This window comes from Hyla sarda, chromosome 1 (genome assembly GCF_029499605.1).
Source record: "Hyla sarda isolate aHylSar1 chromosome 1, aHylSar1.hap1, whole genome shotgun sequence".
In the NCBI taxonomy this organism is placed as follows: domain Eukaryota; kingdom Metazoa; phylum Chordata; class Amphibia; order Anura; family Hylidae; genus Hyla; species Hyla sarda.
Genome location: NC_079189.1, coordinates 266,687,097 through 266,708,663, shown reverse-complemented (window position 1 = coordinate 266,708,663; position 21,567 = coordinate 266,687,097). Strand labels below are relative to the sequence as shown.

Below are 21,567 nucleotides of genomic sequence, written 5' to 3'. Positions count from 1 at the left end.
AACAGCTTACAGGACAACGGGAGGGCCCTTACCTGCTTCCTCTGTGTCCGATCGACGAATGACTGCTCCGTGCCTGAGATCCAGGCAGGAGCAGTCAAGCGCCGATAACACTGATCAAAGGCGTGTTAATACACGCCAGTGATCAGCATAGGAGATCAGTGTGTGCAGTGTTATAGGTCCCTATGCGACCTATAACACTGCAAAAAAAAGTTTTAAAAAATTGTTAATAAAGGTCATTTAACCCCTTCCCTAATAAAAGTTTGAATCACCCCCCTTTTCCCATAAAAAAATAAAACAGTGTAAATAAAAAATAAATAAACACATGTGGTATCGCCGCGTGCGTAAATGTCCAAACTATAAAAATATATCATTAATTAAACCACACGGTCAATGGCTTACGCGCAAAAAAATTCCAAAATCCAAAAAAGCATATTTTAGTCACTTTTTATACCATTAAAAAATGAATAAAGAGTGATCAAAAAGTCCGATCAAAACAAAAATCATACCGTTAAAAACTTCAGATCACAGCGCAAAAAATTAGCCATCATACTGCCCTGTATGTGGAAAGAGTTATTGGGGTCAGAAGATTAAATTTTTAAACGTATACATTTTCCTGCATGTAGTTATGATTTTTTCCAGAAGTACTACAAAATCAAACCTATATAAGTAGGGTATCATTTTAACCATATGGACCTACAGAATAATGATAAGGTATAATTTTTACCGAAATATGCACTGTGTAGAAAAGGAAGCCCCCAAAAGTTACAAAATGGCGTTTTTTCTTTAATTTTGTCGCACAATAATTTTTTTTCCTGTTTCGCCGTGAATTTTTGGGTAAAATGACTAATGTCACTGGAAAGTAGAATTGGTGATGCAAAAAATAAGCCATAATATGGATTTTTAGGTGGAAAATTGAGAGGGTTATGATTTTTAAAAGGTAAGGAGGAAAAAACGAAAGTGCAAAAACGGAAAAACCATGAGTCCTTAAGGGGTTAATCTCACCTCTTGACAATATTTTAATAATGGTGACCCCTTTTTTTATTACAACACTATTTTTACCCCTTAACCTATCTATTTCTTCTTCCATTACTGAATTAAGATCACCCTGTATAAAGATGGGGCAATTATTTTTCTCCCCACAAAATTCTAATATCTCCTCTAAAATCCTGTGCGTAAATGGAGGGAGTATATATACAAACGCAATTATACAGGTTAGCCCCTCAAAATTTCTGTGCAAAACTACATACCTTCCGTATTTATCTATACATTTGCCGTACAATTCCCACTTAATGTTTCTGTGAATTAAAACAGACTTTATTGTGATGTAAAACATGAGTGATAACTATGCGACCACCAATTTCTTTTTAACACCCCTATTGTTTCCTGCGTTAGGTGGGTTTCTATTAATCCAACTACTCCCGGTAAGTGATTCTTTATAACTTCCATAACTGCAACTCTTTTTACCTTATCTCCTATCCCCTAATATTCCACGCTATCAATCGTGTACCCAACTGTGTCATTTTATCCTTTTAGTTCTTCCTTTTTGAATAAAAAAAAAAAAAAAATTATATAATTTTTTTTTTTAACCCCTTAAGGACCGGAGGTTTTTCCGTTTTTGCATTTTCGTTTTTTGCTCCTTGCCTTTAAAAAATCATAACTCTTTCAAATTTACACCTAAAAATCCATATGATGGCTTATTTTTTGCGCCACCAATTCTACTTTGTAATGACGTCAGTCATTTTGCCCAAAAATCTATGGTGAAGCGGGAAAAAAAATCATTGTGCGACAAAATTGAAAAAAAAAACGCTGTTTTGTAACTTTTGGGGGCTTCCGTTTCTACGTAGTACATTTTTCGGTAAAAATGACACCTGATATGTATTCTGTAGGTCCATACGATTAAAATGATACCCTACTTATATAGGTTTGATTTTGTCGGACTTCTGGAAAAAATCATAACTACATGCAGGAAAATTAATACGTTTAAAATTGTCATCTTCTGACCCCTATAACTTTTTTATTTTTCCGTGTATGGGGCGGTATGAGGGCTCATTTTTTGCGCCGTGATCTGAAGTTTTTAACGGTACCATTTTTGCATTGATAGGACTTATTGATCACTTTTTATTCATTTTTAAATGATATAAAAAGTGACCAAAAATGCACTATTTTGGACTTTGGAATTTTTTTGCGCGCACGCCATTGACCGAGCGGTTTAATTAATGATATATTTTTATAATTCGGACATTTCCGCACGCGGTGATACCACATATGTTTATTTTTATTTTTATTTACACTGTGTTTTTTTTTTTATTGGAAAAGGGGGGTGATTCAAACTTTTAATAGGGGAGGAGTTAAATGATGTTTATTCACTTTTTTTTTTCACTTTTTTTTTGCAGTGTTATAGGTCCCATAGGGACCTATAACACTGCACACACTGATCTTCTATGTTGATCACTGGTTTCTCATAAGAAACCAGTGATCAACGATTCTGCCGGATGACTGCTCATGCCTGGATCTCAGGCACTGAGCAGTCATTCGGCGATCGGACAGCGAGGAGGCAGGTAGGGGCCCTCCCGCTGTCCTGTCAGCTGTTCGGGATGCCGCGATTTCTCCGCGGCTATCCCGAACAGCCCACTGAGCTAGCCGGGATGCTTTCGGTTTCACTTTAGACGCGGCGTTCAACTTTGAACGCCGCGTCTAAAGGGTTAATAGCGCGCGGCACAGCGATCAATGCCGCGCGCTATTAGCCACGGGTCCCGGCCGTTGTTAGAGGCCGGGCCCGACCCGCTATGACGCGGGGCCACGCCGTGGCCCCGCGTTATAGATCGGGAGTGGACACATGACGTTCCAGTACGTCATGTGTCCTTAAGGGGTTAAATAAATAAAATAAAAAGGAAGAAAGGTGCTCCCCCCCCCCCTCCCCTTTATGGCTTACCCCAATTCTTGGCAAGCCTCTTGCCTAGCATGTTTCCTGATCCTCAACCTCCTCTAAATTTACTCTATTACTACCTTTTGTAAGCCCTGCTTATTCATCCATTCTGTTGCTTCATCTACATTACTGAAAAAGAGTTTGCTCATTATACCTTACACGCATTCTTGCTGGAAATAACTGTGAAAATTTTATGTCCCTTTTCATATAACCTTCTTTTTACTGTTTTAAACAGCTCTCTCTTCCTCCGAGTTTCTGTTGCGTAGTCGGGGAAAATCATCACCTTTTTGTTTTCAAACATTATTTCTTTTTTCCCCCTTGTAATCTGCATAAAGGTATCTCTGTCTCTCGCATTTAGCAGTTTCACAATAATTGCCCTTGGATATTTACTGCCTTGTGTGATCTGACTAGGTATTCTGTGTGCCCTTTCGATGTGGAAAAAAGGTGAAAAGTTTTTTTCCTCACATATTGTGAACATCCACCGCCTTAGGAAGGCAGAAGTCCTGCTCTAGTACTGCTAGCTCTGAAATGGCATTCCCCTCATCTGCCAAACGGGCAAACTTGTTGGGGTGTGCCAGTTCAGGACTAGTCTCCCTGTCACTTTTCCCTCTACCCCGTTTTCTAACTACCTGACTGTCCTGCACCTCCGTCCCACTATCCTCCCCAACCTCTACCCCAGGGAGTACTTGCTCAGTGAGCAGGAGACTCCTCTCCAGGTTGTCAATGCGTCTCAGTGTTGCCAGTTGCTCCTCTAGATCCAGGATCTGGGCTTCCAAATGAACAACTCACACACATCTTGCACAACAATATGCACCGTCTAACTGCTGTTCAAGGATTGCATACATTGTGCAAGATGCACACTGGACTGCCTTTTCCAACATGGAGGCCATACTAGATTTGGGGATTGCAAAAATTAACAGTTTTAAAAAAAGAAAGAAAAATAAAACTTGTATACTTCACAATCTTGTATACAGACACACAATCGCTAGCTCAGCAATCGCTTAGTGTACTTGCTTTATATTTACGACAACCACTTCTCTTCCACTGGCTGGAAGTGTCTACTCATGCTGCTGCCAACTCCTGGCTGTGCCATTCAGACACTATATGGTCTTCTCATGCTGCCAACACCTCCAGGCTGTGTCATTCAGCCACTATATAGTCACCTCATGCTGCCAACACCTCCACGCTGTGTCATTCAGCCACTATATGGTCTCCTCATGCTTCAGCCTCATCCAAGCTGTGTCATCCAGCCACTATATGGTCTCCTGATGCTGCCACCACCTACATGCTGTATCATTCAGCCACTATATGGTCTCCTCATGCTGCCAACACCTCCACACTGTGTCATTCAGCCACTATATGGTCTACTCATGCTGCCAACACCTCTATGCTGTGTCATTCAGCCACTATATGGTCTCCTCATGCTGCCAACACCTCCACACTGTGTCATTCAGCCACTATATGGTCTCCTCATACTGATGCCACCTCCAGGCTCTGTCATTGTGCCGCTCTGCGGCAGTGATTCTAAAAGCGATGCCGGTAATCTGTATGTTATTATGAATAAACAGTATTATTTCACTACCCAAGCACAATCCATATGCATGTTAGAACACAGCAAAGTGTTCTACACCCCTATTGAGGCTCTCTGTAGGCCAGAAATAGCCGTTTTTAATATAGATTTGCCGCGAATACATTTTTATCGAAAGGAATTTTTTCGAAAAATTCATCAAATTGCACAATCCAATATAGCCAACAAATCTGGTGATCAATTGTGGTACATAAAGTGAACATGTGTGCTAATTTTCACACTGTTATTACCGGTTATTTGGGAGAAAACTATATTTGCTGAATATTGCTCAATCCAATATGGCGCCAAAACCATGTGATCTAATGTGGTACAGAAAGTCATGATGAACACGTGCTAATTTTCACACAGTTCTGACCAGTAATTTTAGAGAAAACTTTGTTTGCAAAATATTGCGCCTTCCAATATGGCCGCCAAATCTGGTGATTAATAGTGGTACAGAATGTGATCACGAACGTGTGCTAATTTTAACATTGTTAACATTCATATTGTTCTGACCTGCAATTTTAGAGAAAATTATGTTTGCAGAATATTGCGCAATCCAATATGGCCACCAAATCTGGTGTGATCAACTGTGGTACAGAAAATGAGTAATCTAATATTGTGCAAAGAAATATAACTTTTTCGATTAACAGCCTACATATTACACACATTTAACAAGATTGCATATTAATATTAACTCCTTGGGGACGGAGGGCATATGCATACGCCCTCACGTCCCGTCACTTAAGGACAGAGGGCGTATCCATACGCCCTCCGTATTTCCGATCACCGCAGCTCGCCGGGCAGTGATCGGAACGGGATGCCTGCTGAAATCATTCAGCAGGCATCCCAGCCCATCGCCGAGGGGGTCCTGAGACCCCCACAAAACTACGATCGCTGAAAATCACAGCTACGACCTACCTCAGTGACTTGCGGCGTTCTCCAGCCATTCAGGGTCTGTGACCCGGATGTAAAGGGTCACGTGTGCCGTAGCACATGTGACTTAGCTGGCCTCAATGTTAGCTGTGAGAGGAATAAGTGATGATCCTCCCACAGCCCTTTGATTGGATGGTCAGTACGACCATCCAATCAAATGTATTGTCTGGAGGGGAGCACCCTCCCCTTGCCCTCCAGATGCCCCCAAATCACCTGAAAAGTCCTGCCCAGCCCACCTAAAGCTTGTAGTTGGTGAGCTGAGCAGAGACTGAGGTGAACTACAAAATCCCCCCCATACTGTGCCTTTAGAACCCCTCTGTAGCCCCCTGTAGCCCCTTGTCCTGTGAGGAAAAGTGGTCTTAGGTAGGGACAGCATCTTATATGTACATAAAAGTAAAAAAAAAAAAAAAAATACATTTGTGAAATCCCCCCCCCCCCTTACTGTGCCCTAGGAGCCCCCCTGTCCCCTTGTCCTATGGAGAAAAAAAAAAAGTAAAAAAAAAAATTGCAGTGTCCTCTGTCTGCGGGCGTTTTTTTTTTTTTTTTGCGTGCCCCGACCCTTACACGGGCGCTGCGGCTTACCCCCATATATTTTTTCTGGGGTGTAAGCTTTTTTCCCCCCTTATTCGCTTTCCCCCTTATTCGCTAACTTTGGCCGGACCCTCTTCCCTATAAAGAGCATCCGACCACTGTTAGCGATTCGCCCACCCCACTGCGTTTTTTTTGGGGTGCAGCATTTTTTTTTTTTTTTTATAGCACCTTTTTTGGAGATTTGCGGTCTGTGCCACCAGCAGCAGGTCCGTGCTGTGTGGAGGGACCGTACACCTGTGTGCGCCTGCCCTGACCGCTGACAGTAATATATAACTGATCAGCGGTTTTTTAGGGTTCAGGCAGGTGCTTTTTTATTCCCCCTTTTTGGTGTCTTCTGCGCCCCCTGCTGCCACTGAGCCCTAATCAGTGGCGCACACAACTGATTAGGTATACGCTCTTTGGCGCAGGTTTTTTTGCATTAGAAGCACACGCTTTTTTTTTCTTTTCTAGGCATGGTATAAAGTAGAACCCCCCCACACACATATACACAAAGTAAAACACTCACACAGACATATACACTCCCCCCCTCCCCATAAGTGTTAGGCGATGGCTCGCAGGGCGTTTTCAGTGGGGGAGGCATATGCCTAACTTGCTTCCGACTCTGAAAGCATCAGTGAGGGCGAGGAAGACCCCACTTTCCTGGTCTCTTCCTCGCTCTCCTCATCCTCTAGTGATGATGAGCCCCCAAGGCGGCGGAGACGCCGCCGTGAGAGACCACAACCCCCCAATGCAACTGACTCTGTGCCCCATACTAGTACTAGCGATCCTGTCGCCAGTACTAGTATGGCAGCCCACCAGGCAAGTCCACCAGTACCCTCTACCGGTGAACCTGTCTGGACTACCCCAGAGAACTTTGAGCCCGTGATTCCTGGGTTTGTTGGCAACCCAGGAATCCAAATTGACATCGCCGGGTTCACTGAAATAGACTTTTTTAGTCATTATTTCAGTGACGACTTTGTCAACATGATGGTGACACAGACAAATCTGTACGCCCAACAGTTTGTCGCTGCTCACCCGGGCTCGATTTTGGCCAGGCCCAATGACTGGTCTCCAGTCGATGCAGCCGACATGAGGACCTTTTGGGGCCTCGTGCTGCATATGGGCCTGGACAAAAAGCCTAGTGTCAGGCAGTACTGGAGCGGGGATATCCTATACAAGACCCCGCTTTACAGTATGGCCAGGGCACGGGAACGTTTTGAGGCCATAAGGAAATGTTTGCATTTCAATGACAATGCAGCTTGTCCTCCCCAAGGTGATTGTGCCTATGACCGCCTGTACAAGATACGGCTGGTCATAGATCACTTAGGGGCCAAGTTTTTTGGAGGCCTACATTTCCCAAAGGGAGGTCTCAATTGATGAGTCTCTTATCGGTTTTCGGGGGAGACTCGGGTTCCGCCAATACATTCCATCCAAGCGGGCGAGATATGGCGTGAAGCTGTATAAACTCTGTGAGAGTACCTCCGGGTACACTTACAAGTTTAGAATATATGAGGGTCGAGATTCCCGTATTGAACCCCCAGAATGTCCCCCCATTCTGGGTGTCAGCGGGAAGATCGTGTGGGACCTTTTGCACCCACTACTAGATAAGGGTTACCACCTTTACGTGGATAACTTTTATACTAGTATCCCTCTGTTCAAATCCCTCACCGCCAGATCTACGTCCGTTTGTGGGACCGTGCAAAAAAATCAGAGAGGCCTCCCGACCTATTCCCTCTGGGCACCAATCCCCAGGGGTGAGTCCCATGCCTTTTCCCATGAAAATCTGTTGCGGGTCAAGTATAAGGACAAGAGGGATGTCCTTATGCTCACCACAATTCATGGGAACAGCAGCAAGCATTGGTACGGCCTCACCTGGAATATGCTGTTCAGTTTTGGGCACTTGTCCATAAAAGGGACACTGCGGAGTTGGAAAGGGTGCAGAGACGCGCGACTAAACTAATATGGGGCATGGAACATCTTAGCTATGAGGAGCGATTAAAGGAGTTACAATTGTTTAGTCTTGAGAAGAGACGTTTAAGGGGGGATATGATAAACGTATATAAGTATATTAATGGCCCATACAAAAAATATGGAGAAAAACTGTTCCAGGTTAAACCCCCCCAAAGGACGAGGGGGCACTCCCTCCGTCTGGAGAAGAAAAAGTTTAGTCTCAAGCGGCGACACGCCTTCTTTACCATGAGAACTGTGAATTTATGGAACGGTCTACCTCAGGAACTGGTCACAGCAGGAACAATTAACAGCTTTAAAACAGGATTAGATACATTCCTGGAACAAAATAACATTAATGCTTATGAAGAAATATAAAATTCCATCCCTTCCCCAATATCGCGCCACACCCCTACCCCTTAATTCCCTGGTTGAACTTGATGGACATATGTCTTTTTTCGACCGTACTAACTATGTAACCCTGTCCCTGTGCGAGGTACCGCGGCACCGGTCCTCAAGCCTGATTGTATTCTGAACTACAATCAGTATATGGGGGGAGTTGATCTTTCTGATCAAGTCCTCAAGCCATATAATGCCATGCGGAAAACCTGGGCATGGTACAAAAAGGTTGCAATCTACATGGTCCAGGTTGCCATGTACAATGCATTTGTACTATACCAGAGCGCTGGCAACACAGGGAGATTTCTCAAGTTCCAGGATGTACTCATAAAGGCCTTGATCTTTGGTGGTCAGGGGGGAGCGGCCCCTAGCACTTCCGGAACTGGAGGTGCCAGGATCGTCCCTGGCCAACACTTTCCAGGTGAGGTCCCCTACACTGGAAAGAAGGGGCGATCCCAGAAAAAATGCAGAGTGTGTCACAAGAGGGGGATTCGGAAGGACACCACCACTCAATGTGACACTTGCCCCGATCATCCGGGCCTCTGCATTAAAAACTGCTTCAGGGAGTATCACACTTCCATGGAGCGTTTAATTTTATAATCATCTTTCCCCATTTAAATTATCCTTGATTTAAGTCCAAAGTACCTGTCCAGAGTACATTGTCCTCCAAATTTTAACCCCCCCCCCCCTTCCCCAAAAAGAAAAAAATAAAATAAAATAAAATAATAAGACCTCTGGTGGTATTGGGTCATGTGTCAGAGTCATTTGCATCGGGGGTTTTCAGGTTGCCTTAAATGCGCAGAGCTCTCTCTCTACACCTGAGCAGGGTGCGCATTTGGGGTAACAGAATAGGGACGGCCACACACACATCACATTCCCAGAATGATGAATCAGAGTATAGGGTTTGGGGCGGGCATAATTTTTACTTTTGGCTATACTCTGGATCATCATTCTGGGTACCCAATTTGCAAATTATTATGAAAATTGCAATTTTCATTTTTCAAAAAACTACCCTTCATCCATTCCTGGAAAATAAATCTAGGAAACGGCCGATCATTCAAAATATGGTCACATGTGGCTGTTTCTTTTTTTATTCTCCTCTGAATGTATGTAACCGCCAGGCTTCAAATACGCAGTGCTCTCTCCTTCCCTGAGCGGTGTGCGCATTTTCAGGTAACCGTTTAGGGATGGCCACCCAAAAAAAACACTCCCATAATGATGAAGCAGAGCATAGGGTTTGTGACGGGCACACATATTACTTTTGCCTATGCTCTGGGTCATCATACTCCATACACAGATAGCATTTTTCCAAAAATACATTTCATCCATACCTGGAAAATAAATGTAAGAAACACCCGACCGTTCCAAATGTCCACTTTACCCCTGTAATGGTGTCTCATGTGGGTGTTCCTTTCTTTTATTTTCCTCTGAATGTATGTAACCGTCCGCTACTGATATGCCATAGGCCTCAAATGCAAACATTGCTCTATGAGTCTTGAGCATGATATGTGCCCGCACAGCATGTTATGTCCACATATGGGTTTTTTTTTACTCAGGAGAAATTGGGTTAAACCCTTGTAAATTAGCAACATTTTTGAGAACAACAGCATTTTAATGAAAAATGTTACAGCCCACTAATGCAAAAACCTATGAGGTGTAAATACTCACTGTACCCCTTGTTAAATTCCTTGAGGGTTTTTTTATTTGAAAATTCAGGTCACTTGGTAGTTTTTATTTTTTTATTTTAGGTCAGAACCTCTGCCATTGCAGGGCAAATCCCCACCTTAGGCCTCAAAGGTGCTTGGTGCTCTCTCACTCATTAGCCCAGTTTTGCACCCGCACAGCACGTTACATCTACATATGTGGTATTTCCTTAATTGGGACAAATTGGGCTCCAAACTTTGGGGGGCTTTTTCTCCTATAATCACAGTTAAAAATGAAAAATTGTGTGTAACAGTAGCAATTCACTGTAAAAAATCTGATTTTTAAGTATTACGGCCCACTGTTCTAAAAACCTGTGAGTTGTAAATACTCACTGTACCCCTTGTTACGTTCCTTGAGGGGTATACTTTCCAAAAAGATGGCACAGTATGGGGGGATCCTCTGTTCTGCCACCATGGGGGCTTTGAAAATGCACATGGCCCCCAACTACAATTCCAGCCAAAACAGCGCTCCTTCTCTTCTGAGACATGCAGTGTGATCGCAGAACAATTTACGTCAACATATAAGGTATTTACTTATTCATGAGAAATTGGGCTACACATTTGGGGGGGATTTTTGTTCAATTAAACCTTGTTAAAATGAAAATTTTGGGGTAACACAAAAATTTTAGTGTTAAAAATCTAATTTTTCACTTTTACAACCCACTGTTCAATAAACCAGTGAGGTATAAGTTTGTACTGTAATGCTTATTACGTTCCTTGAGGGGTGTAGTTTCCAAAATAGTATGTCATGTGGTTGTTTTTTTGCTGTTCTGGCACCATGGGGGCTTCCTAAATGCGACATGCCCCCCTAAAACCATTCCAACAAAATTCTCTCTCCAAAATCGCAAAGCTGCTCCTTCCCTTCCGAGCCATGTTGTGCGTCCGCAGAGCACTTAACATCCACATATGAGGTAATACCATATTCGAGAGAAATTGGGCTACACATTTTAGGAGTCTTTTTTTCCTTTTACCCCTTGTAAAAAGTCTAAAAATGGGCCTACAAGAACATGTTAGTGTAAAAAAATTAGATTTTTATTTTTTTCCTCCACTTTGCTGCTATTCCTGTGAAACACCTAAAGGGTTAACAAAGTTTCTGAATGTCATTTTGAATACTTTGAGGGGTGCACTTTTCATAATGAGGTCCATAATGGGGGGTTTCTCACAGAAACGCCCCTCAAATCCACTTCAAACTTAATTGGTCCCTGAAAAAATCATATTTTTAATTTTTCATGAAAATTTGGAAAATTGCTTTTAAACTTTGAAGCCCTCTAATGTCTTCAAAAAGTAAAAACATGTCAAGTTTATGATGGAAACATAAAGTAGACATATTTATGGACATTTATCAACGGGTTTAGTCAGGTTTTCTTTACTATAATTGTCGCAAAATTGTCGCAACTGCGACTACGCGATTTTTCGTGCGACATTTTGACTGGAAAGCGAGAAAAGCAAGTTTTCCAAAAATTAACTATGTAGTAATAATTTTAAAATGGACTACGGGTAGTCAGGTATTTATTAACTGCGACAGTCGCAACTGCGCAAAAAAAGTCGCAACAGGGTTTAAAATTGACTAAATTTACTCCAGCTCAAACATGGAGCAGAAAAAGCTACTACCAAAGTAAAAAAGGAAAAATTGCTTACGTGAAAGAAAATTATCAACAGGCTGAAACCAGTTGATAAATAAGTCACACATAAGCAAAAAAAAAGTAAGGAAAAAATTACTAAAAAAAAGAATACATAAGCAAACTTTGATAAATGTCCCTCATTGTATTTGTGAATCAAGATATAATATATTTGGAATGTCTATTTTCCTTACAAGTAGAGAGTTTCAAAGTTAGAAAAAAGCAACATTTTCATAATTTTCATGAAATTTTGAATTTTTCACCAAGAAATGCTGCAAGTGACACTGACATTTTACCACTAACATAAAGTAGAATATGTCCCGAAAAACATTCTCAGAATCAGAATGAAAAGTAAAAGCATCCCAGAGTTATTAATGCTTAAAGTGACAGTGGTCGGAATTGCAAAAAACGCTCCCGGGGTGGAGATTTTCTGTGAAGGAGAGGAGAAATCGTGGTTGAAGGACCTGTGTGATGCTGTGGAGGAGGCGGGGCTGAGCTGGAGGAGAGGTCACATGTTACTCCAGTAAGGTGATGTAACACCAGTAAGGTGTAAAGTAACATAGAAGGAGATATTTTTTTTTTACAGTGTGTCACCACAGTAGTAAGAAGATTACATGATGAGGAGGTTTGTTACAGTGTGTCTCCCCAGTTGTAAGAAGATTACATGATGAGGAGGTTTGTTACAGCGTGTCACCCCATTAGTAAAAAGATTACATGATGAGGAGGTTTGTTACAGTGTGTCACCACAGTAGTAAGAAGATTACATGAGGAGGGGGTTTGTTGCAGTGTGTCACCCAATAGTAATGAGATGAGATTACATGAGGAGGAGGTTTGTTACAGTGTGTCTCCCCAGTTGTAAGGAGATTACATGAGAAAGAGGTTTGTTACAGTGTGTCACCCCAATAGTAAGGTGATTACATGACGAAGAGGTTTGGTACAGTGTGTCACCCCAGTAGTAATGAGATTACATGAGGAGGAGGTTTGTTACAGTGTGTCACCCCAGTAGTAAGGAGATTACATGAGGAGGAGGTATGTTACAGTGTGTCACTGTTATACTCCATAGGCAGCTGTATGCCTGTGGCCTGTAATAATCCTGGAACCGTGCAGGATGTCAAGTTTTTGCTTGGACATTTTCATTTGTTTTAGTTTTTTTTCGCAAACTGGGGGCTTGTATTAGCAATCTTGGGTGAGTTCCCACACTTTTTTTTCCAGGACATGACCCCCGACCTTTATGCTACAACAAATTTTGCATTAGTACTGGGCTCTTTGGGTAAAATTTCATGAGTTTTAAAGTATCACGCTCCGCCCCTCAATGCAAGCTTACGGGAGGGGGCATGATAGCTATCACGCCCCCTCCCGTAGGCTTGCATTGAGGGGCGGAGCGTGACGTCACACGGGGGCGGAGGCGTGACATCACACGCCGCCGGCCCTGCGGTCGCCGGTAATCAGACCCGGAGCGAACACGCTCCGGGGACTGATTACAAACGGGGTGCCCCGTGCATGATCCCGGGCGTCCCCAGCTGCGGGACTCCCGCGATCAGGCATCTTATCCCCTATTCTTTGGATAGGGGATAACATGTGTAAGCATCGGAGTACCCCTTTAAGCAGTTACAGGCATATTACATAAAGCCCTATACAAATAATAGGAATATTTGATGATATTTACATTATTCGATATGGCTGCTGAACCTTATGGTTGAATTACATCAAACAAACATATATGAGTCTAGGTCACAGTGTAACCATACACGGCTGTTTGTACATCTGTATCTTTAATGGTTTCAGAAAGACATTTCTTTGCATATAGCACTGAATATGGTCACCTAAAACAAAATGGCTGCCTGCTCATGTGACCTATAACCTTTATGTTAAAAAAATCTTAAGCACAATAGAGGATTCTACCATTGTGCAAAGAAACATTTTTAAATAACAGTGTACATATTACACACATAAAAAAAAATTGTGCATTAATACTATCTAAATGTTATTAGCGAGCAGTGGCCATATTAATTATACAAATGAACCAGCTTTAAAGGGGTACTCCGCTCCGTCACACCCGCCCCCTCAATGCAAGTCTATGGGAGGGGGCGTGACAGCTTTCACGCCCCCTCCCATAGACTTGCATTGAGGGGGCGGGGTGTGACGTCACATGGGGCGGAGTCGTGACATCACGATCTTACGTCCCCGTGGTCGGGATGGTATTAGCCTGAGGGCCTCCAGCAGTTCCGGAAGCCATTACAGGTGGCTGCTGCATGGTAGAATGTAGGGGTCCCCAGCGGCGGGACCCCCGCGATCAGACATCTTATCCCCTATGCTTTGGATAGGGGATAAGATGTCTAGGGGCGGAGTACCCCTTTAACAACCTTGGTACAGAAGGTAATCATGAACATGTCTGCAAATTATATGTGATTCTAACAAACAGTTCCAGAGAAGATGTTTGTAGAATATTATGCAATTCAATATGGTGGCCACACCATAAGTCTTATAATTAACAAATTGGACCCTGCACAACAGTTTCACCACATACAGTGAATTATATATCTGTAGCTTTAGTGGTTCCAGAGAAGAAGATTTTTGAATATTGTACAAAATTGGCACAAAAACCAAGATGGTGGCCCTACCATGTGACCCATGACCTTTATATTACATAAGATTATGCACAGACAGCTCATGGGTCTACCACTATGCAAAGTCACATGTGTTTTGGCATTACAGTGCAGAAGATATAAGCATTTGAAATTTGTGGCAGAATAATAATAATAAAAATAATAATCTGAGCAAAAAAAATCGTCATTTTAGAGATAACTATGTATGCGGAATATTGTGCAATCTACTATGGCCGCCAAATCTGGTGATCAATTGTGGCACAGGAAGTGATCACAAACGTGTATTGTTTCAGAGAAAACTATGTTTGCAGAATATTGCGCAATCCAATTTGACCACCAAATCTGGTGATCAATTGTGGTACAGAAAGCGAGTACTCTACTATTGTGCAAAGAAACTTAACTCTTAGATTAACAGTGTACATATTACACACATTTAACAAAATTGCATATAATGATTAATGCTATTAAAATGTTATTGGTGAGCGGTGGCCATATTGAATATGCAAATAAACCAGATTTAACAACCTTGGTACAGGATGTAACCGTGAAAATGTCTGCCAAATTATACGTTATTTTATCAAACTGTTTCTGAAAATATGTTTGTAGAAAATTGCGCAATTCAACATGGCAGCTAAACCATGTGATCAATAGACTTGTAATGAACAAGTCATAATTGAGATCACAATTTCAAATATAACAATTCTTAAATCTGTATTATTAGTAATTGCAGAATTGCAGAGGTTTCAATATTATGCAAAAACGTGCCACCTTTATGTTATAACAGATTATGCATTAGTACTGGGCTCTACCTTTGGGTAAAAATTTCTTGAGTTTTGAAGTAAAATTTAAGCAGTTACAGTCATATTACATAATGCCCTATAGAAATAATAGGAAAAAATTATGATATTTACATTATTCGATATGGCTGCTGAACCTAATGGTTGAATTACATCAAACAAATATGTATGAGTCTATGTCACAGTGTAACCATACACTGCTGTTTGTACATCTGTATCTTTAATAGTTTCAGAAAGACATTTCTTTGCATATATCACTGAATATTGTCACCTAAAACAAAATGGCTGCCTGCTCATGTGACCTATAACCTTTATGTTAAAAAAAAAATCTTAAGCACAATAGAGGATTCTACCATTGTGCAAAGAAACATACGTTTTTAAATAACGGTGTACATATTGCACATATTTAAAAAGAATTGCGCATTAATATTAATGATATCTAAATGTTTTTGGCGTGCGGTGGCCATATTGATTAGGCAAATTAACCTGCTTTAACAACCTTGGTACAGGAGGTAACCGTGAACATGTCTGCCAAATGATATGTTATTCTAACAAATGGTTTAAGAGCAGAAGATGTTTGTAGAATATTGTGCAATTCAATATGGCGGACACACCATTGGACCAAAAGTCTTATAATGAACAAATCTGACTCTGCACAACTGTGCTACCACTTACAGCGATTTATATATCTGTAGCTTTAGTGGTTGTAGAGAAGAAAATTTTTGAATATTGTATAAAAATGCCACAAAAACCAAGATAGCGGTTTTTGAAATGAAAAAAAGCAGAATAGACCAATGCGCATCTAAGCGTAATTATCCTTTTTCATATGCATGAAGGTAAAAAGGATGCTCACCTTTGGGTGTTGTACTATGAGCACAACACCATAGAGGGCTTGTTTCCACAATCAGTGGTGTGACAGAGGAGTGCTGCATCGGTCCTGTGCTCAGCTTGTGGGGGACGGTCTGTAGATTGCAGAAGATGGAGAAAAGAATTCTCCTGAAAGTGGTGTTGTCAGCGGCGCTTTCCTCTGAATGCTCGGGGGCTATAAAGCAATAACCAGCAAGAAACTGACTTTATAAAAAAGAAATGGTTTATTGAAGGCATGCAACGGAACAACGCATTTCGAGGGGCGGGACTCCCTCTTCGCCAGGTTCTGATTGGGGGTTGAATGTGACGCTGCTTTTATAGTCGTCCAAGCCTGTGAAAATCATACATAAGATACATTCAATAAAAACTGTTACAAGTCATACAAATGTCAGAAATATCTTGCTATTTCTATTGTACTTTGAAACATTCTTCTGTGGAAATACTAATGTTTCTAAAAGTTCTGAATTGTCACGGCGGCGGCTTGTCAAGCAGAGTGTTCCGCTTGCTCAGCCGACGGTAAGTGCTCTTAGTTACTTAGCTGCTGGTTTCATTTTCCTAGATAAATGTAAGTCCGGCATTAGGAAGAATGGGAGACAGCTGCAATGTCTGGAGATAGCGGAAGGGTTTTTGCACTGTGGATAAAGGTAGCTCCGGGGAAGGTCTCGTGTGCGATGGGATATATCTAAAAGCACTCGGATGACTCTAATGAAGTAAAATAGAAGTACCTAATAGAATATTATGTATGTGGTGTTCCTGGAAAGGAACGGGGCTGCAGATTGGCAGCCAATAATGCTGCCTGGAAAACATATATAGAGCAGTGGGTATCGGTAAACCTTCTCTTATTTAAAAGTGAAAAAATTGAAGGCATGGATTACTAAAATATATAAGTAGGAAAATGGAGATGACAGTAAATGAATGTACTAGATGGTCTTTGAGGACAATCAATATCTACAGGGGAGAGGAAATATTGTGGGGACAGAGGAATGCCAAAGGGGAAGGAATATATTGCTATTGTGTATTGTGAATGTATTAGCATTTTATTTCAGAAGTGGGTGTCTATGGGCACTCATTTATTTTCACTTGTAAAGTGAAGGATGTCATAAAAATTCTTATTGAACGTATGGATTAAAAATATAAATATATATATATATATATATATATATATATATATATATATATATATATGTTGACCACTGGATGATAGATTAAAAATCTTGTGCTGGAATGAGTTGGGATATGCTGAATTAGTGCATAAACACAAACTATATTTCCGGAAAAAGGAAATAGGAGAAAATATAACAACAAGGAGATTCAAGAGATATTGGCCCTTATTTACTAAGAGTGGAGTGTAGGTTTCTTTGTGGGTTTAAATTCCCTACAATTTATTTTCCACTGTATTTACTAAGATTTCCCTACATTTTCCACTTTCCCTACACTTTGCTTTTTTTACACATGCTCTGATCTGTCTGCTTTTCCTCAGCTCAAATCCACCACATTTTATGTGGAAACCTTAGTAAATATGTTGGGTTTTTGTAAATAAAAAAATAAAAAAAGGGCGGGAAAACGGCCCTTTTTGGAGACCACACCCCTTTTCCCATCAGCCACGCCCCTTTTTGGGTTTTCAGGGATTTTGGCGAGTTAGTCTGGGTTTTTTCAATTCTTGCGCAAAATCTGACAAAACATGTCGGGTTAGCAATAGTAAATGAGGGCCATTGTTGCTATTGTGAACTTATTAATCACAAAAAACATATCCATTGAGATGTTTATTAGTGTAAATAATAAACCGTTCAAGTCAAAGATGCAAAAAACATAGTATACATATATAGTGAAGCAGTGTCCACACGCCACACATCATCACCATATCAACAGGGTGGGACCTTGTCATCGTGGCCTTCTCTATAATCCGTCCGGAACTAGCACCACTTCCTTCAAGATATCATCGTGAGATACATGGCCTTTATATTGTTACGGTCTCATCACTTGGTATCGATTTAACAACTTCTTTCTACATGTGTAGGCATACACACACACTGTGGTGTCGGGGTCTATATGGGACCCTTGCCTTGAGTATTCTTATGTATCCCTGATGAGCTACTTGTATTGTCTCAAGCTAGCAAAAGGCGTTGGATATACATTGTTATTAATTGATGCATATATCTACAACGTCTCTGATGCATGTCTATTATGACTTTTGTGTAATGTTTATGAATACTTAATAATTTCCCTGGGGCACACCCACGGACATTGTCTGCTACCATTAATAGCACATGTCAATTAACATCCCATTGCGGTTTGTATGTATGTAACTAGTGGAATGTTTTTCATGCAGCTATATGTCTTCTGTTTATCTGCCCGATTCTCTGTATTCCTCGCCTAGCTTAGGGACAATCAGGAGGTTCCGGAGTAGGCCCATGTCATAAGGACAGGGGTCCTACTATACCTAGGCAGGACCACCAGACTAGGGCAATTAAGGTTTACTTATCTCTGGTTATTAATTGGAGCTTCTTCACTATATATGTATACTATGCTTTTTGCAACTTTGACTTGAATGGTTTATTATTTACACTAAAACATCTCAAAGGATATGTTTTTCGTAATTTTTCTGTGATGTACTAAACATATTCCCTCTTACCCTTGACTGGCACGTCTACATTAAGTACTTCTATGCCCTTATTGTGAACTTATTAGCATATTAATTCAACGGCTTCATTTAGGCCATATGGCTGTAAAGTTTGGAGACTATATATCCAAAACATTTCTTTGCGGGCCACAGTCTCAAACCTATTTCTATTTTCTTCTGGAATATGTTCTAAAGGTGTGATGACGAGTGTGCCAGGTTCCCCATCATGTGCCAGGCAAAAGTGTTTGGATAATGCATGGCGCATTAATTTCCTTTTTATATTTGATCTGTGCTGATTAAGTCTGAGGTGTAAGGGCTGGGTGGTTCATCCCACATATTGTTTTTTGCAGTGCAGTGGTCTCCAAACTGTCCTTCCAGATGTTGCAAAACTACAACTCTCAGTATGCCTAGACAGTCCAGGCATGCTGGGAGTTGTAGTTCTATAATGTCTGGCTTTTTAGATGTTGCAGAACTACAACTTTCAGCATGCCTGGACAGTCGCGGCATGCTGGGAGTTGTAGTTTTGGAACATCTGGAATGGCACAGTTTGGAGACCACTATACAGTGGTGTTCAAACTGTAGCTCTCCAGATGTAGCAACAATACAATTCAAAGCATGTCGAGACTGTCCAGGCATGCTGTGAGTTGTAGTTTGGCAACATATGGCCCTTCTGTTCTCCTCCAGTTGTTGCATAACTACAACTCCCAACATGCCCTTTTGCTGTCTGGGCATGCTGGGAGTTGTAGTTTGCAGCAGCTGCAGGCACACGGGTTGGGAAACAGGGAGATAAGTAACAAACTCTGTGTGCCTCCAGCTGTTGTATAACTACAACTATAACTACAATAGGATACATTCACATGGGCGGGGGTACAGAGAGTTTCTTGTTGCAAGCTTGAGATTCAGCAAATTTTACGCTGCAGCTCAAACTCCCAGCGGAAACTCCCTGTAAACCCCCACCCATGTGACTGTACCATAAAAACACTACACTAACACAAAATAAAAAGTAACACACTACATATACCCCTACACAGTTACACCCCTACCCCCCCCCCCCAATAAAAATTAAAATGTCTCCTACTGCTGTTGCTAAACAACAACTCCCAGTATTGCCGGACAGCCATTGACTCTCCAGGCATGCTGGGAGTTTTGCAACAGCTGGAGGCACCCTGTTTGGGAAAAATTTTTGTATCGGAGGCAGGTGTAATTCTTGCATCCGGGTCCATCCCATTCAAATCCCTGATTTAGGCCTCAAATGAGCATGGCGCTTTCTTACTTTGGAGCCCTGTCGCATTTCAAGGAAACAGTTTAGGGTCACGTATGGGGTATTTCCATACTCGGGAGAAATTGCCTAACAAATTTTGGGGGGCTTTTTCTCCTTTTACCCCTTTGAAAAGATGAAAGTTGAGGTCTACTCCAGCATGTTATTGTAAAGAATAGTACGGAAATACCCCATATGTGGATGTAAAATGCTCTGCGGGCGCACAGCAGGGCTCAGGAGTGAGAGCACTATGTACATTTGAGGTGATTTGCACAGGGGTGGCTGATCGTTACAGCGGTTTTGATGTAAATGCGAAAAAAACTACACCCCTCACGGAATGTAACAAGAGGTATAGTGAGCCTTAACACCCCACGGGTGTTTAAAGAATTTTCGTTAAAGGATGTGAAAATTAAAATTCTTTATTTTTTCACAAAAATGCCGGTGTTATCCCAGATTTTTCATTTTCACAAGGGGTAATAGCAAGAATGCCCCCCATAATGTGCAACACCATTTCTTCTGATTATATAAATACCCCATGTGTGGACGTAAAGGGCTCTGCTGGCGCACTAGAATGCTCAGAAGAGAAATAGTGCCATTGGGCTTTTGGGGAGATAATGTGTCTGGATTTGAAGGCTATGTGCAAGCCCCCATGGTGAACAGTGGACCCCCCCCCCACGTGACCCCATTTTGGAAACTACATCCCTCATGGAATGTAACAAGGAGTGCGGTGAGCATTTACACCCCCACAGGTGTCTGACAGATTTTAGGAACAGTTGTCCGTGAAAATGACAAATGTAATTTTTCATTTGCACAGCCCAATGTTCCAAAGATCTGTCAAACTCCCGTGGGGTGTAAATGCTCACTGCACTCCTCATTACATTCTGTGAAGGGTGTAGTTTCCAAAATAGGGTCACATGTGGGGGGGGGGGGTCCATTGTTCTGGCACCATGGGGGCTTTGTAGACGCACATGGTCCCCGACTTCCATTCCAGCCCAATGGCGCTCCTTCACTTCTGAGCATTGTAGTTTGCCTGCAGGGCACTTTACATCCACATATGGTGTATTTCCATACTCAGAAGAAATGGGGTTAACATTTTTGGGAGGCTTTTTCTCCAATTACCCCTTGTGAAAATGAAAAATTTGGGGTAACATCAGCATTTTGATTAAAAAAAAAATTAAATTTTTCATTTTCACGTCCAACTTTAGTGGAAATTTGCCGAACACCTGTGGGGTGTAAAGGCTCTCTGTACCCCTTGTTATGTTCCTTGAGGGGTGTTTTTTCAAAATAGTTTGCCATGTGGGGCTTTTTTTTGCTGTTGTGGCACCACAGGGGATTCCTATATGCGACATCCCCCCCAAAAACCGTTTCAGTAAAATTTGCTTTGAAAAAGCCAAATGTGACTCCTTCTCTTCTGAGCATTGTAGTGCACCCACAGAGAACTTTATGTCCACACATGGGGTATTTTCTTACTCAGAAGAGATGGCTTTACAACTTTTGGAAGGCATTTTCTCCTAATACCTCTGGTAAAAATGGTAAATTTGATGGAAAATCTGCATTGCAACCCCTTAACGCAAAACGACGGGTATACCCGTCGGCTGCTGAAGTGCATTCACGCAGAACGACGGGTATACCCGTCGTTCACATATTTGCAGCTGCTGCTGCATCCTGGGGGCTGAACTTTTCACCTCCGGTTGTCTCCAGCAGGAGAGAAGTTCTGCTTAACCCCTTCGCGCAGAACGCCGCATTTATACA

General features: G+C 41.7%; 1 protein-coding gene across 7 annotated transcripts in view; it reads left to right on the top strand.

Annotated features, from left to right (window-relative positions):
• The window catches only part of MPND (MPN domain containing), a 358,148-nt gene that overhangs the window by 126,541 nt on the left and 210,040 nt on the right, over nucleotides 1-21,567 (top strand). For 2 of the 7 annotated variants that reach the window (XM_056571930.1, XM_056571947.1), the window contains one exon: nucleotides 1,393-1,421. The exons of the other annotated variants lie outside the window; for them this stretch is intronic. The gene's annotated coding sequence lies outside the window, so the exon portion shown is untranslated. The remainder of the gene's footprint in view (nucleotides 1-1,392; nucleotides 1,422-21,567) is intronic. 7 annotated transcript variants of the gene reach the window in all.